The sequence below is a fragment of the Oratosquilla oratoria genome, unplaced genomic scaffold (genome assembly GCF_046742065.1).
Source record: "Oratosquilla oratoria isolate Oo_2021 unplaced genomic scaffold, ASM4674206v1 SCAFFOLD135, whole genome shotgun sequence".
Lineage (NCBI taxonomy): Eukaryota > Metazoa > Arthropoda > Malacostraca > Stomatopoda > Squillidae > Oratosquilla > Oratosquilla oratoria.
Window position 1 is genome coordinate 40508 of NW_027467491.1, and position 19493 is coordinate 60000.

Here is a 19493-nt window from a genome sequence, read left to right on the forward strand (position 1 = left end):
GCTAGAAGTCCATCTAGGGATAGGGATACCAGAATCCTTTGTTTTAATTGTAATGCATGGGGACACAAGGCACAAGAATGTTTTTATGGGATTATTTGCAGAAATTGCAAATACGAAGGTCACAATGAGTATCAATGTAGGAACCCTCCATTCTGTATTTACCATAATAAAATCGGACACAGAACTCATGAGTGCCGAAATTTTCGGGTACCCCCAGGGCTAAGAGGAAAACCCCCAGACACAGAATAAACCATTTCAGACCTCCCCATATATATACCGATAGGCGGTATTGTGTTAAATATGGGAATGCAAGGGAGATGAAAGAAACTGACAAACTGATAATTACTGTTGGTAAAACTTCTGTAGGACCTCTCATTGCGGGTCAAGTGTTCAATAAGCCTATTCAAATTTTTATTGATACAGGGTCTGTAGTTAATGTAATTACTAGTAAAGTTTTAAACCAGTTGAACCCAGGAGTGAAAATGTTGGAACCAATCCGTTACACATTGCAAGGTGTAACTGGAAATCAGTTAAAAACATTAGGCAAGATTGAGCTAGAAGTTGCCTTATATACAAATGAACAATTGTACATCCCAGTGATAGTGGTAGAAGAGTCTGTTTTTCCAGGAGATTTATTGATAGGATTTGCAACTATGAGAAAAGAAAACATGGTAATTTGTCCTGCTGACTTAGGAATTTTAGTGAAGTCACAGTTAATCCCATTCTTAAATCAACCAGACTTAAGACCAGTGACAGGAATCAATGAATCCTTAGATAACATTTCTATCCTAGATAGCGAGGCCGAGCGGTCCAACCCTACAGAAAGTAAAACAATTTGTGAACCCAACTCAGAAGTTCAGGAAATCCCAGAGATTACTAAATTATTAACCACAGATGCCTTGAGAATTGCAGATTGCGGATTAACAAGGTCGACATTGTTACATCCCATGTCAATTAATAAGGTTGAAGTGTGTTTGAAAGGAATCAATGTAGACTCTGAAGTAATTACAGTCCCAGAAACAGTTAAACTTAAAGGATTGAAGTGGGACTCAGGGATTTATAAGACAAATAAGAACAGAGTAGAAGTATTAGTAATTAATACTATGAATAAAGAGATAGTTTTAAAGAAAGGTACACAAATAGGATGTATTCAGGTGTGTACTAAACCTATTAAGATTTTAAATGAGAATAGTGAGGAGATAGAATTACCAACTTCATCAATTTGCTCAGTACAAGAAGGCATAGACTTAAGAAATAGATATAAAGAATTATTACAATCAACTAATTGCCCTGAGTTGGATGAAGCTTTATTTGCTTTGCTTATGAAATATAAAAAAGCAATTGCTTTGCCGGGGGACGCCTTAGGCAAAACAACTGTTTTAAAACATCACATTAAGTTAAAACCAGGAACACAACCTATCTACATACCAGCCTACAGAGTTCCTCACTCTAGATTAGCTGTAGTAGATAAACTCATCACTGAAATGTTATCACAGGATATTATTGAACATAGTAAGAGTGAGTGGAATTTTCCGTTGATCTTAGTACCAAAGTCTGATGGGACTATGCGACCAGTTATTGATTACAGGGAACTGAATAAGCACACCATTCGTGACAGGTTACCATTACCCATTATCGGTGACATTTTGAGAAGTTTGGGAACTGAGAATAGATATTTTAGTACTATAGATATCAAATCAGCTTTTTGGCAAATAGAATTGCATGAAGATTCAAGAGAGTTCACAGCATTTTCTACTACAACAGGACATTATGAGTTCAAGAGAATGCCATTTGGGTTATGTAATAGTCCATTAACTTACATGAGATTAATGAATACTATTCTAGATGGATTGTTAGGAAACACTGACAGTGTATTTCTAGATGACATTTTAATAGTTTCTCAGACTGCAGTGGAGCACTTTAAGAAATTAGATTTGATATTCTCAAGACTAGGAGAAGCTGGGTTAAAAGTAAAACTTGAAAAATGTAAGTTCTTGCAAGACAGTGTCATTTACTTAGGACATAAGATAGACAGACACGGACTGAGTACAGTAAATTCAAAGGTGGACGCTGTCAAGAATTTTCCAGTTCCGATCAATGTAGACAAGGTTAGGAGCTTTTTGGGATTAACAGGATATTATAGAAAATTCATTCAAAGTTATGCTGACATTGCTAATCCACTAAGTTCTTTGTTGAGAAAGGACTCAAAGTTCATATGGGGACCTGCGCAACAGCAAGCTTTTGACAAGTTGAAAGATAAACTCACAAGTTCACCTATTTTAATTTTCCCCGACTATGAAAAAGAATTTATTCTTTGTACTGATGCGTCTGACATAGGGTTAGGAGGCATACTAATGCAAGAGAGAAATGGAACTTTAAAACCCATAGCTTACACATCCAGACTTTGTAATAGTGCAGAGAGGAAACTATTCTATAACTGAAAGAGAAACTTTAGCAGTAATTTATTCTTTAGAAAGTTTTAGGGATATGATACTAGGGTATCCCATCAGAGTTTGGACTGATCACACAGCTATTCAGAACTTATTTAAGCATAAGAATCTTAGAGGCAGACTTGCTAGATGGTTTGCGATACTTCAGTGCTATGATGTTCAATTTAATTATATTTCGGGTAGAAGGAATGTAGCAGATCCACTTTCTAGAAACATTAGTCAACCAATGACTGGGACAGGGTTGATTAATTTTGTTTGTAGTATAGAAGAATTAGTAACTTTAGATGAAGAAATGCTAATAAGAGAACAGGGAGATGATGAGACATGTGATTCAATAATCAAGCATTTGATGAACCCAAGAGGAGATCCTCCAAAGCTACCAAAGGGGTATAAGATAGAGGAATTTCATTTGATTAATGGAATTTTGTATAGGAAAACATTTGTAAATGGGAAAGATATTTCTAGAGGTCAAGTAAATCAGTTGGTTATACCACAAACTCTGGTAAATGAGATATTGAAGTTACTTCATGATAGTGATTGTAGTTCACATCCTGGAAAGGATAAAACTTATAGACAAGCACAACTTAAGTACTTTTGGTTAGGTATGAAGAAAACTATATATGATTATATAGAAAAATGTGTAAAATGTGTAAAGGTGAAGGGAAATACACCAAAACCTGCTCCTATACTCACCTATCCCATTCCACAGAAACCTTGGGAAAGAGTTCACATGGATACTTTGGAATTACCACTAACCGAGAACGGCTTTAAATACCTATTTGTTGCTATTGATTATTTTTCAAGATTTTGTATATTACAACCCATAATCAATAAGAAAGCTGAAACTATTGCTTCCGTAATCTATGATCAGATAATCTGTAATTTTACTACACCTAACATCCTAGTTTCAGATAATGGGACTGAATTTAATAACAAAATCTTGGAAAATCTATGTAATGTGTTCCACATCAAGAAAGTCAATATACTCGTTAACCATCCCCAAAGTAATGGAGTAGTAGAAAGGTTAAACAAAAAGATAATTATATGTCTTAGAACACTAATAAGTCCTCATAGTGTAACTTGGGATACTTGGATTCCTTGTGTTAAGTGTACTCTGAACAATCAAATTAATGTAGCAACTGGGGATACACCTCATTTTATAATTTTTGGGGAGGACAAAACTCTGCCATATGAAATGTTGACTGCAGAGCAAAAACCCATATATAATATGGATGATTATATATCCAATAGGATAAATACTCTTCAAAGTATTCACCAAAGAGTTAGGAAACATATGCAGGTGTATTCACAAGAGATGAGGGAACAACAACACAAAATAGCTCGTAAACTAGAATTGAAAATTGGGGAATTAGTAATGGTCAAAGCAACCTCACCCAATAATAAACTTTCACTAAGGTACACTGGTCCATATAGGGTAATTGATTCTGCAGGTGGAAACAAGTTTAAACTTAAACATTTAGAATCAAGAGAAGAATTGGTAGGACATTTAGATGACATAAGGAAAATTAGCTTGCAGATCTATGAAGATGATTATAGTAATACTTTGTGCATAAATATTGATAACCCTGGAGAATATGGAGAATATTATAATGATATTTTTCAAGAGTTGAACATTAATCTTGATGTATTTTACAGATGAAAACTGCCTTATTAATAATATTAAGTTTGGTGAGTGCCATGGACTGGAATCCGATTCGTCCTGGAGCATTGGTACATCATCAAGGTAACCTAATCTTGGTTGATAAGGTGGTAAGGGTAGTTCTTGATTATAAAAATGTAACCAAAATTAAAGAAAATGTGGACTCCATTAATAAAAGTTTGCAAATATTAAAACAGAACATTTCCAGTAAAGATGTTAAGGATAGACTTGAAAACAAAATAAAGGAAATAGAGGATAAATTGCACATCATAGGTTCAAATTTCAAAAGCAATGTTAGACAAAAGAGAAGTGCAATAGTAGTGGCTTTGGGAGCTCTTGCTGGTTTGGGAATTGCCAATTTTGCCTTCCTTGCTGACTTGAAAATTTCAATAAATACATTAAAGGAGAAAGTTGGAAAAATTGATGAATTACAATCAAGCATTAAAAACATTGAAGAAATGATCTCTGATATTTCAGATAACTTAGAGAATCTCAGCTTGAAACAAAGTGAACAAGAGAGTACAATGCAAATTTTTGTTACTCAATACTATGCAATTGAAATTATCTGAGATGCAAGTTCAATTGGAATCTTTTGTACAGGATTTAGTTATGGCCAATTCGGGTCAAGTAACTTCTTCTCTCCTTCCAATACCTCAACTTATAAAGGTAATTAAGTCAGCAAAGAAGGATTGGAACTTTGAACCTTTCTTTGAAGAAGCTAATGTAGCATTATATTATCCATTGCTAAACTCCTACCTTAATGTTACTTCAGTTATTATTGAAATCCCGTTCTCTTCCAACCAAAGATTTAACTTATTCAAATTGAAACCCTTCCCATTGAAGGTAAATGGTTCATTTTATGAAGTAGATATTCCAATTGTAGACCCAATCAATTATATCCTTTCTGTAGACAATCTGAAGGAGAGCAGAGTCTCTAATGACAAGTTGAAGGAGTGTAGAAGATTTAATAGGAATCTTTACCTCTGTCATTCTTCCATGTTTGTGTTCCGTGAAGCTTTGAAAAATTCATGTGAAGCCTCTCTGGTTAGGAATATGTCTGTTATGAACAATTGTCATTACCAACGAATTTTGGTAGACCAGATCCCTCATTGTAACATACAAGGATCTCATTACCTGTTTTTCCCTAACAAGACAAAGGTATCAATAAATTGTCCCGGGTTGAGTCCTAAATTGGATTTGGTTGAAGGTCTTGTCTCTATTCAAGATAACTGCGAATTGCATGCAGACACTATTTCCACCATTTCTAATACCCTTAATACAATGCATTTAACCGAGGACACCTACATTTCAACCTTCAACTTCACATTGCCTGAAAACTCCCCTCCCTTGAAAATTAAGAGAAGACCATTGTCAAGATCTCCCTCAAATGATTTACATATGTTACCAATCCTTATCATACCCTTACTTTCAGTGTTAGTGGCAGCACTGATTGCCTTTGTTGTATTCCGGAGATTGGCTCTGTCAAAGCAAATCAACCATGTAACCGCTTAATTCAATACCTTATATATATTGAGATGCTTGTTATTCACATTTATAGGTATTATGTTTATGTATTATTCCCAATTTATTGCATGAATGATGTATTTTGGAGGGTAGATTAACAATTACGCAAGGGTAGATTAGCTTATTCTAGAAATATATTAGCAAGCCCTGTAAGAGGGAAATAAGAATTGGTCGGGACGACCAAGGGTAGCTGCCGAGCCCTGTAAGAGGCCGGTAGTGTACGAATGGAAATGAGCTAGGGTATTAGAATAATTCAGACTCGACGCCTGCTCGAGGGCAATGTTATGTCTAGGTGAGGGCGACGTTTGTCTATGTAAACACACCGACGGTGGTGACTGTTTTTATAATCGCTTATGAATCACAACATTGTAAGCGCAGGTTACCTTCGTTTGACTAATGCTGAGGTAAACAATTTTTGCTAGTGGCATTGAAATGGCTTTCCGGATTGGTGCAAGGTGCAGAAGGAGGAAAAAAACTATTGGTGCAGGAATTCAAAGTCACGCCCATAAGGAGTGACATTTATTTGAGAAGTCACCGGGGATTGGTTTAGAAAAATTAGTGACGTCAGACGAAGGTAGCTCAGCGTAAGATACGGGATCTCTTCAGACGTTCTATAGAGAAGAGATAGAGAAGATATAGAGAGGGTGTAGAGAGAGGATCAGGAGACGATGTAGAGACGAGAGAAAAGAGATCCCGAGTGTAAGCTGAAGGTGAAATTACAGTGAAAGAAGAAAGAAAATTCACCTCCCTTTTATTAACCCAAAGGACGAGAGGAACAGGCATGGGGCCTAGAAAATAGTGAGACTACAGGAAAAAGAAGGCATTGGGCCTACTACTTAAGAGGAACTTGAATATTAGTGAACCTCACGTAACGAGAGGCAAGGGGCCTCGAGACGAGTGATATTACAAGTCAAATTTAAGTGACAGTGGTGACTAGGGGAGGTGAAACGTTCTGTCCCTTTCTCTGTTCTTTCCTTTCTCTGTCTTTCCCTTTCTCTGTCCTTCCCTTTCTCTGTCCTTCCCTTTCTCTGTCCTTCCCTTTCTCTGTCCTTCCCTTTTTCTGTCTTCCCCTTTCTCTTTTACTTTCTCTGTCTCCTTTTTTTATCTTCTTTTCTCTCTGCCTGCCTGTCTGTCTGTCTGTCTATATATCAGTCTATGCGCCTTTGTCCTTACCTTTTTCTTCGTCTATCTGTGTCTAAATTTGACGTCTGTCTTTTTCTACCTGCTTAAGTCTGTCTTTGTTTTAGCTCATGCTAAGCTGCCAAGTAGAATCCATAAAGCCTAACGTAGACTATAACGGTGTATTTTTACTCTGATTCGTAAGACAACAGGCTTCAACGATATCTTGGTGGAACTGAATAGTATAGCTAAGTGCCAGACAGAGACCTTATCCCTCGGGCTTTTCAAAATAGATCCCAAAGAGATAGGTTAGTAAGGCATACCTCTACTTAAAAGACACAAAAAAGCATTAAGAATCTCCTTGCGTTAGGCCCTGTTCACATTACCGGTTTGAACCGCATGGAAACCACGGAGTTATTGCACAGTCAAGGGAGAACCGTGAATTTTTGTGTGAACGCTTCCATTAATTCATACTATAATTGAAACCGCTAGTGTGAATAGCGCCTTATTAAAGACCACCAAGAGAGAGAGAGAACATCAGAAGAAAAGAGAGAACATAGGAATATAATAGTAAAGGAGACTACAAGAGACCATAAGGCCTACACTAGGCAGTTCCAAGTCCATCAACACCTTTCATCCCCATCCATGAAGTTATCTAACCTTCTTTTAAAACAACTAATAGTTTCAGGGCTCACTAATTACATGGTTACTAAGTCTATTCCAGTCGCTCATCACTGTTAGTAAACTAATTCCTGCCTATCTCTCCTAAATCTAAATATGTCTAATTTAAATTAATTTCTGCAAATCCTCCTCTACTGTTTTAATACGATGACTATGTCTGCATCATCTTTCTTGAGGTCAGGTATCGTATCTCTCTTCTCTTTTGTAAATACCGAGAGAAAACATCTTTTAAACTTCTCGTTCATTTTTTTTTCTCAATTTATCAGGATATCCTTGTCAGATTTAACTGAGCTTATTTTTTCCACTAGTCTGGTAATCTTAATTTTGTATTTCCACTTTGAGTGTGCTCTTCTATCCAGTCTTCCAATTGCACTATACCTACTCATAGTCCTAAGAAATATAGCTAGATAGCTAGACAGACAGACAGACAGTCAGATAGGCAAAGACAGAAAGACAGACAAGCAGACAGGCAAGCAGGCAGGCAGGCAGACAGAGAGAGACAGACAGATAGACAGACAGACCGCAGGCAGGCGGACAGGAGTACAGACAGAGACAAGCAGGCAGACAGGCAGGCAGGCAGGCAGACATAGATATAGATAGATTTAGATATATAGTTAGATATAGATATAGATAGACAATCAGTCATGGAAATGAATTACGTTAGATATAACAATGCACTTCAGTTGTATGGTTCCCAACGTGATTCTCATAAACCAACATTCAGATATCAATATTTCAGAGTCGCCCGAATTTCACTAAAGGGCTCGTTATCGGTATGTGGGACCATTTGTAAATCTAGTTCTAACCCTTCAAGACCCCTCAAGACAGAAGGACCCCTCAGGACGCAGGACACCCCAGGACCGCAGGACACCCCAGGACCGCAGGACACCCCAGAACCGCAGGACCCCTCAGGACCGCAGAACACCCCAGAACCTCAGGAACCCCCAGGACCACAGGACCCCCCAGGACCGCAGGACCCCTCAGGACCGCAGGACACCATAGGACCGCAGGCCCCCAGGACCACAGGACCCCTCAGGACCGCAGGACCCCCAGGACCGCAGGACACCCCAGAACCGCAGGACCCCCCAGTACCGCAGGACCCCTCAGGACCGCAGGACCCCTCAGGACCGCAGGACCCCCAAGGACCGCAGGACCCCTCAGGACCGCAGGACACCCCAGGACCGCAGGACACCCCAGGACCGCAGGACACCCCAAGACCGCAGGACCCCTCAGGACCGCAGGACCCCCCAGGACCGCAGGACACCCCATGACCGCAGGACCCCCAAGGACCGCAGGACCCCCAAGGACCGCAGGACCCCTCAGGACCGCAGGACCCCTCAGGACCGCAGGACCCCTCAGGACCGCAGGACCCCCCAGGACCACAGTACACCCCAGGACCGCAGGACACCCCAGGACCACAGGACCCCTCAGGACCGCAGGAACCCCCAGGACCACAGGACCCCCCAGGACCGCAGGACCCCCCAGGACCGCAGGACACCATAGGACCACAGGCCCCCCAGGACCACATGACCCCCCAGGACCGCAGGACCCCCCAGGACCGCAGGACCCCCCAGAACCGCAGGACCCCCCAGTACCGCAGGACCCCTCAGGACTGCAGGACCCCCCAGGACCACAGGACCCACCAGGACCGCAGGACACCTCAGGACCGCAGGACCCCTCAGGACCGCAGGACCCCCAGGACCGCAGGATCCCCCAGGACCGCAGGACCCCTCAGGACCGCAGGACCCCTCAGGACCGCAGGACCCCTCAGGACCGCAGGACCCCTCAGGACCGCAGGACCCCTCAGGACCGCAGGACCCCCCAGGACCGCAGGACCCCTCAGGACCGCAGGACCCCTCAGGACCGCAGGACCCCTCAGGACCGCAGGACCCCTCAGGACCGCAGGACCCCTCAGAACCGCAGGACCCCTCAGGACCGCAGGACCCCCAGGACCGCAGGACCCACCAGGACCGCAGGACCCCTCAGGACCGCAGGACCCCTCAGGACCGCAGGACCCCTCAGGACCGCAGGACCCCTCAGGACCGCAGGATCCCCCAGGACCGCAGGACCCCTCAGGACCGCAGGACCCCTCAGGACCGCAGGACCCCTCAGGACCGCAGGACCCCTCAGGACCGCAGGACCCCTCAGGACCACAGGACCCCTCAGGACCGCAGGACCCCTCAGGACCGCAGGACCCCCCAGGACCGCAGGACCCCCCAGGACCGCAGGACCCCCCAGGACCGCAGGACCCCTTGGGACCGCAGGACCCCTCTGGACCGCAGGACCCCTCAGGACCGCAGGACTCCTCAGAACCGCAGGACCCCTCAGAACCGCAGGACCCCTCAGGACCGCATGACAACTCAGGACCTCAGGACCCCTCAGGACCGCAGGACCCCTCAGGACCGCAGGACCCCTCAGAACCGCAGGACCCCTCACGACCACAGGACCCCTCACGACCGCAGGACCCCTCACGACCGCAGGACCCCTCACGACAGCAGGACCCCTCAGGACCGCAGGACCCCTCAGGACCGCAGGACCCCTCAGGACCACAGGACCCCTCAGGACCGCAGGACCCCTCACGACCGCAGGACAACTCAAGACCGCAGGACAACTCAGGACCGCAGGACCCCTCAGGACCGCAGGACCCCTCAGGACCGCAGGACCCCTCAGGACCGCAGGACCCCCCACGACTGCAGGACCCTTCAGGACCGCAGAACCCCTCGGGACCGCAGGACCCCTCGGGTAAGCAGGACCCCTCGGGTAAGCAGGACCCCTCGGGTAAGCAGGACCCCTCAGGACCGCAGGACCCCTCGGGACCGCAGGACCCCTCTGGACCGCAGGACCCCTCGGGACCGCAGGACCCCTTGGGACCGCAGGACCCCTCGGGACCGCAGGACCCCTCAGGACCGCAGGACCCCTCAGGACCGTAGGACCCCTCAGGACCGCAGGACCCCTCAGGACCGCAGGACCCCTCAGGACCGCAGGACCCCTCAGGACCGCAGGACCCCTTAGGAACGCAGGACCCCTCAGGACCGCAGGATCCCTCAGGACCGCAGGACCCCTCACGACCGCAGGACAACTCAGGACCGCAGGACAACTCAGGACCGCAGGACAACTCAGGACCGCAGGACCCCTCAGGACCGCAGGGCCCCTAAGGACCGCAGGACCCCTTAGGACCGCAGGACCCCTGAGGACCGCAGAACAACTCCTCGGTATGACCTTTCAGGATGACCCTTCAAGAAGACCCTTCAAGACGACCCTTTAGGACCAACCTTCAGAATAACCCTTCAGGACCACCCTTCAGGAAGACACTTCAGGACCACCCTTCAGGATGACCCTTCAGGATGACCATTCTGGATGACCCTTCAGGAATACCCTTCAGGAGGAAACCTTCAGGAATACAATTCAGGACGAACCTTCAGGACAAGTCTTCAGGATGACCCTTTTGGATGACCCTTCAAGACTACCCTTCAGGATGACCCTTCAGGACGACCCTTGACCCTTCAGGACGACCCTTCAAGACGAACATTGGGAACGACCCTTCAGGATGACCCTTCAGGACTACCCTTCAGGATGACCTTTCAGGAAGACCCTTCTGGACGACACTTCAGGACGACCCTTCAGGACGACCCATCAGGATGACCCTTGAGGGCGACCCTTCAGGATGATTCTTCAGGACGCCCCTTCAGGTTGACCCTTCAGGACCTTTCAGGACGACCCTAAGGGACGGCCCTTCAGGATGACCCTTCAGGTCGACCCTTCAGGTCGACCCTTCAAGACGAATCTTCAGAATGACTCTTCAGGACGAGCCTTCAGGATGACCTTTCACGATGACCCTTCGGGACGATCTTTCAGGATGACCCTTCAGGATGACCCTTCAGTACGTCCCTTCAGGATTATCCTTCAGGACGACCCTTCAGGATTATCCTTCAGGACGACCCTTCAGGATTATCCTTCAGGACGACTCTTCAGGATGACCCTTCAGGACGACTCTTCAGGATGACCCTTCAGGACGACCCTTCAGGATGACCTTTCAGGATGACCCTTCAGGACCACCCTTCAGAATTACCCTTCAGGACGACTCTTCAAGATGACCCTTCAGGACCACCCTTCAAGACACCATTCAGGACGACTCTTCTGGACGACCCTTCAGGATGACCCTTCAGGACAACCCTCCAGGACGACCCTTCAGGATGACCCTTCAGGACGACCCTTCACATTGAACCTTCAGGAAGACCCTCAGGACCGCAGGACCCCTCAGGACCGCAGGACCCCTAAGGATCGCAGGACCTCTCAGGACCGCAGAACAACTCCTCAGTATGACCTTTCAGGATGACCCTTCAGGACGACCCTTCAGGATGACCCATCAGAACGACCCTTCAGGATGACCCTTCAGGATGGCCCTTCAGTATGGCCCTTCAGGATGACCCTTTAGAATGACCCTTCAGGATGACCCTTCAGGACGAACCTACAGGATGACCCTTCAGGACCACCCTTCAGGATGACCTTTCAGGACGACCCTCCAGGAGTACCCTTCAGGATAACCCTTCATGACGACACCTCAGGATGACCCTTGAGGACTACTCTTGAAGACGAACCTTTAAGATGACCTTTCAGGACGACCCTTCAAGATGACCCTTTACGATGACCCTTCAGGACGACACTTCAGGACGATCCTTCAGGACGACCCTTCAGGATCACCCTTCAGGACAACCTTTCAGGACGACCCTTCAGGACGATTCTTCAGGATGACCCTTCAGGATGACTTTTCAGGACGACCTTTCAGGCTGACCCTTCAGGACGACTCTTCAGGATGACCCCTAAGGACGACCCTTCAGGACTACCCTTCAGGATGTCCTTTCAGGACGACCCTTCAGGATGGCCCCTCAGGACGACCTTTCAGGACATTCCTTCAGAGTGACCCTTCAGGATCACCCTTTAAGATGACCCTTCAGGAATACCCTTCAGGACGACTCTTCAGGATAACCATTCAGTAGTACCCTTCAGGACGACCCTTCAGGAATACCCATCGGGATTACCATTCAGGACGACTCTTCAGGAAGACCCTTCAGGACGACCCTTTATGAGGACCCTTCAAGATGACCCTTTAGGATGACCCTTCAAGACTACCTTTCAGGATGACCCTTCAGGACGACCCTTCAGGATGGTCTTTCGGGATGAGCCTTCAGGATGACCCTTCTGGACGACCCTTTTGGACGACCCTTGAAGGCGACCTTACAGGATGACCCATCAGGACGACTCTTCAGGATGACCATTAACGACGACCCTTCAGGAATACCCTTCAGGATGACCTTTCAGGATTATCCTTCAGGATGACCCTTTAGGACAACCCTTCAGAATGACCCTTGAGGATAACCCTTCAGGACGACCCTTTAAGATGACCCTTCAGGACGAACCTTCACGAATACCCTTCAGGACGACCCTTCAGGATGACCATTCAGTAGTACTCTTCAGGACAACCCTTCAGGATGACCCTTTAGCACGACCCTTTAGGACGACCCGTCAGGATGACCCTTCAGGACGGCTCTTCAGGACGACCCTTCAAGATGAACCTTTAGGATGACCCTTCAGGATGACCCTTCAGGACGACCTTTCAGGACGACCCTTCAGGATAACCCTTCTGGATGATCCTTTAGGACGACCCTTCAGGATGACCCTTCAGGACCGTTCAGGATGACCCTTTAGGATGACCCTTCAGGACAACCCTTCAGGATGACCATTCAGGACGACCCTTCAGAATGACCCTTCAGGACGACCCTTTAGGATGACCCTTCAGGACGATCCTTCCGGATGACCATTCAGGACGACCCTTCAGAATGACCCTTCAGGACGACCCTTTAGGATGACCCTTCAGGACGACCCTTTAGGATGACCCTTCAGTGTTAGCGTCTAGACCTCCTAGAAGACGTAATCTACCACCAAAATCTCCTAGACATTCATCTACCACCTCTGCTTATACTATCAGCAGTAGCTGCCTACAGCAGTAGCTGGTAGTCGACCTGACGTCTTCACGCACCTGGTCATCCCAGGTCAGGTCGACTATTGTCTGAGGACAGGACCTCACCGCAAGCTGGACGCCTCACCAACCCTAAAGGATTGCCACCAAGCCAAGCAGTTACCATTGGATACTAATTATATATTCCTACGGGACATGTCTATCCTGTCCAATCTGGGACAACTGTATGTTATTGTAGATAGGTATATACATATTGCAAAATATGTAAACCCTATCCTGATCTCTAACATTTGCTAAAACTGCATCTTGTAAATAAATATTATCTCGTCGGCAACATAGCCATGAGCCCTGTATATAAACACCTCCTGTCACTAAATAAAGAGGAAGAAGACCACAGAGAGAGACAAAGCTACGTTGTTCCGCTGAATTTCATTCTCCGCTGCTTTTATTCTAAAGCCTCCGAAACACCGCTCAGCTACGACCACGTACTACCACAACCATATGTTGATAGAACCTCCAACATATTCTGGCGGAAGTGGTGGGATCCAACATCAGGACGACCCTTTAGGATGACCCTACTAGACACCCTTCAGGATGACTCTTTACCCTTAAGGGTGACCCTTCAGGACGACCCTTCAGGATGACCCTTCATTGCGATCCTTCAGGATGACCCTTCAGGACGACTCTTCAGGATAACCTTTCAGGAAGACCCTTCTGGACGACCCTTCATGATGACCCTTCAGGACGACCCTTCAGGATGACCTTTCAGGATGACCCTTCAGGATGACCCTTCAGGATGACTCTTCAGGACGACCCTTCAGGATAACCCTATAGAACGACTCTTCAGGAAGACCATTCTGGACGACCCTTCAGGACGACCCTTCAGAATGACCCTTTAGGATGACCCTTTTAGGACGACCCATTTAAGACGACTCCAGAGGACTACCCTTCAGGATGATCCTTTAAGACGACCCTTCAGGATGACCCTTCAGGACCTTTCAGGACGACCATTCAAGACGAATCTTCAGGACGACCCTTCAGGATTACCTTTCAGGATGACCATTCATGACCCTTCAGGACGACCTTTAAGGATGACCCTTCAGCACGACCCTTCAGAATGACCCTTCAGGATGACCTTTCAGGACCACCCTTCAGGACGACCCTTCAGGATAACCCATCTAGTGCGACATTCAGGATGACCTATCTGGACGACCCTTCAGGTTGACCCTTGACCCTTCAGAATGACTCTTCAGGATTACCTTTCAGGACCACCCTTCAGGACGACTCTTCAGGATGACCTTTCAGGACGACCCTTCAGGATGACCCTTCAGGATGACCATTCAGGATCTTTCAGGACGACCATTAAGGATGACGCTTCAGGATGACCTTCCAGGACGACCTCTCGGGATGACCCTCCAGGACGACTCTTCAGGATGACCCCTAAGGACGACCTTCCAGGAATACCCTTCAGGATGACCTTTCAGGACGACCCTGCAGGATGACCCTTCAGGACGACCTTTCAGGATGACCATTGACCCTTCAGGATGACCCTTCAGGATGACCTTTCAGGACGACCCTTCAGGACGGCTCTTCAGGATGACCTTTCAGGACGACCCTTCAGGATGACCCTTCAAGATGACCCTTCAGGATGTTTCAGGACGACCATTAAGGATGACGCTTCAGGATGACCTTCCAGGACGACCTCTCAGGATGACCCTCCAGGACGACTCTTCAGGATGACCCCTAAAGACGACCCTTCAGGAATACCCTTCAGGATGACCTTTCAGGACGACCCTTCAGGATGACCCTTCAGGACGACCTTTCAGGACAACCCTTCAGAATGACCCTTCAGGACGACCCTTCAGGATGAGCCTTAAGGATGACCCTTCAGGAATACCCCTCAGGACGACCCTTCAGGATGACCATTCAGTAGTACCCTTCAGGACCACCCTTCAGGATGACCCTTAAGGATTACCCTTAAGGATGACCCTTCAGAACGACTCTTCAGGAAGACCCTTCAAGAAGACCCTTCATGAGGACCCTTTAGGATGACCCTTCAGAACGACCCTTCAGGATGGCCTTTCGGGATGACCCTTCAGGATGACCTTTCAGGACGACCCTTCTGGACAACCTTTCAGGATGACCCTTCAGGACGACTCTTCAGGATGACCCCTAAGAACGACCCTTCAGGAATACCCTTTAGGATGACCTTTCAGGACGACCCTTCCGGATGACCCTTCAGGACGACACTTCAGGATGACCCTTTAGGACGACCTTTCAGGACAACCCTTCAGAATGACCCTTCAGGGTCACCCTTCAGGACGACCCCTTAGGAGAACCTTCAGGATGACCCTTCAGGACGAACCTTCAGGAATACCCTTCAGGACGACCCTTCAGGATGACCATTCAGTAGTACCCTTCAGGACAACACTTCAGGATGACCCTTCAGGACGACCCTTCAGGATGACCCTTCAGGATTACCCTTCAGGATGACCCTTCAGGACGACTCTTCAGGAAGACCTTTCAAGACGACCCTTCAGGACGACCCTTCAAGATGACCCTTTAGGATGACCCTTCAGGACGACCTTTCAGGATGACCCTTTAGGATGATCCCTTACGATGACCCTTGAGGACCTTTCAGGACGACCATTCAAGACGAATCTTCAGCATGACCCTTCAGGACGACCCTTCAGAAAGCCTTTCAGGATGACCCTTCAGGATGACCCTTCAGGACGACCCTTCAGGATAACCCATCAGGACGACCCTTCAGGATGACCCTTCAGGATGACCCTTCAGGACCAAACTTCAGGATGACCCTTCAGGATGACCCTTCAGGATGACCCTTTAAGATGACCCTTCAGGATGAGCCTTTAGGATGACCCTTCTGGACGACCCTTCACCCTTCAGGGTAACTCTTCAGGACGACCCTTCAGAATGACCCTTCAGGACGACCCTTCAGGATGAACTTCAGGGCGATCCTTCAGGATGACCCTTCAGAACGACCCTTCAGGATAACCCTTCAGGATAACCCTTCAGGACGACTCTTCAGGATAACCTTTCAGAAAGACCCTTCAGGACGACCCTTCAGGATGACCCTTCAGGACGACCCTTCAGGACGACCCTTCAGGACGACCTTTCAGGAAGACCCTTCAGGACGACCCTTCAGGATGAACCTTCAGGATGACCCTTCACGATGACCCTACAGGACGATCCTTCGGGATAACCCTTCAGGATGACACTTCAGGACGACCCTTCAGGATGACCTTTCAGGATGATCCTTCTGGACAACCCTTCAGGATGACTCTTCAGAACGACCTTTCAGGATGACCCTTCAGGATGACGCTTTAGGACGACTCTTTAGAACGACTCTTTAGGAAGACCACTCTGGACGACCCTTCAGGACAACCCTTCAGGATGACCCCTGAGGACGACCCTTCAAGATGATCCTTTAGGACGACCCTTCAAGATGATCCTTTAGGACGACCCTTCAGGATGACCCTTCAAGACCTTTCAGGACGACCCTTCAAGACGAATCTTCAGGACAACCCTTCAGGATGACCCTTCATTACCCTTCAGGACGACCTTTTAGGACGACCCTTAAGGATGACCCTTCAGGATGACCTTTCAGGACCACCCTTCAGGATGACCCTTCAGGACGACCCTTCAGGATGACCCATCTGGACGACCCTTCAGGATGACTCTTCAGAATGACCCTTCAGGATGACCTTTCAGAACCACCCTTCAGGATGACCCTTCAGGACGACCCTTTAGGATGACCCATCTGGACGACCCTTCAGGATGACCCATCTGACGACCCTTGACCCTTCAGGATGAACCTTCAGGGTCTTCTGCACTTTCAACTGGCAGTTGCAACTGTTCAGTTATAACTGTCAGTTGAAACTACACGTGTGTGGGTATCTCAGTGATACTGAAATACCCACACACGTGCAGTTTAAACTGACAGTTAAACTGTCAGTTGAAACTGCACATGTGTGGGTATCTCAACGATACAGATATATCCACACACGTGCAGTTTAGACTGACAGTTACAACTGCTCAATTATAGCTGTCAGTTGAAACTGCATGTGTGTGGGTATCTCCGTGATACTGATATACCAACGCACGTACAGTTTCAACTAACAGTTGCAACTGTTCAGTTATAACTGTCAGTTGACTCTACACGTGTGTGGGTATCTCAGTGATACTGAAATACCCACACACGTGCAGTTTAAACTGACAGTTATAACTGAACAGTTATAACTGTCAGTTGAAACTGCACATGTGTGGGTATCTCAACGATACAGATATATCCACACACGTGCAGTTTAAACTGACAGTTACAACTGTTCAATTATAACTGTCAGTTGAATCTGCACATAAGTGGGTGTCTCAGTGATACTGATATACCCACACACGTGCAGTTTCAACTGACAGTTATAACTGAACAGTTATAACTGTCAGTTTAAACTGCACGTGTGTGGCCGGCCTAACTCTCACTTCTCCGTTTGAGAGTCTCCTTCGTCTGTGTCCTCTTCCTCGTTCCTTTAACCCCTTCCCTCAATTCCTTTTCTTCTTCTTCTTCCTTACTCTCTCCGTTCCACTTCCTCCTCATCGAAATCCTTCTGCTCTATTTTCATTCCATTACGTGCTCATTATCATCAATTCGCAGGCAGCCTCTCCTGTCTGTTTATTCTTTCTATTCTTTCCCTATCAAATAATTTATCCTATTACTTCCATATATAGAAAGGAGAGAGATAGAGAAAACGAGACAGGAGAGAGAGAAAATAAAAGAAAATGAGAGAGAATAGACAGAGAATGAGAGAGAGAGAGAGAGAGAGAGAGAGAGAGAGAGAGAGAGAGAGAGAGAGGGAGGAGAAAGAGAGAGAGAGAGAGAGAGAGAGAGAGAGAGAGAGAGAGAGAGAGAGAGAGAGAGAGAGAAAGAGAGAAAGAGAGAAAGAGAGAAAGAGAGAGAGAAAGAGAGAGAGAGAAAGAGAGAACAGAGACAAATCCTATCCACAAGCTCACTTAGAACTACCGTATCACAAACCAAAGACACCTTGGGCAATCTAGACGAGTTACATCTATTTCCTGTAAAAGGATATACCTCGGCCAATACAGTCTTCTGCACTTAATTCTAGAACGTTCTTCTAACTGCGGCGTCTCAGCTCTGCGTACTTTGTGCATTTCATTCTGGGTAAGCCGGATGGCGCTATTCATCAGAGAGTGTGACGGTGGTGGTGATGGTGGCGAAGGTTTTGAGGGTGATGGTGATGGTGTTGCTGGTACTGGTATTAATGATGGTGGCTATGATGGTAGCATCGTGGACGGGGGCGGTGAGGGTAGCGTGTCGGACCGACGCGGTCTGAAACGATTTTGACGTTATGACAGCGATCCGACCCTCTAAAGTAACTAAGGCAACAATACCTAACCGAGGGACTTGGCTAGGACCCGACTGCCCAGCAGAAACGATTACTTTATATTTATCTCTTTTAAAACTGTGACCGCCATTTGGTCCACTTTCGTGGCGGTCTGACCACCAGCCAGCAATTTCATTTAGCCACACACACACACACACACACACACACACACCAATTCCCGCTGCAGTTTTGGCGTTAACCTATCTAGATGACTTTTCGCAGTTGGTGTGTTAAAACAGACCTCGACGGCTTGAAATTGGTCCTATGCAGTGACCACGGAGAAAGGATCTTCCTCGAACTGGGTGGCATTTCCTGGTGACAATGATAGTAATTGATAAAAGCCCCCAAATTATGCCCTCATGTTTATCAATTGTTTTTCTTTTTTATGATATCTTTCTTTTAGGTTTGAAAATATTTCAAAAACTCCCCACAACTCTGTGCCATGGTCTACACTGACAATTCTTTCATAACATAAATTCAGTGCTAAAGAGTGTGTGTGTGTGTGTGTGTGTGTGTGTGTGTGTGTGTGTGTGTGTGTGTGTGTGTGTGTGTGTGTGTGTGTGTGTGTGTGTGTGTGTGTGCGTGTGTGTGTGTGTGTGTTTCCGTGTATGTGTGTGTGTATGTGCGTGTGTGTGTGTGTGTATGTGCGTGTGTGTGTGCGTATC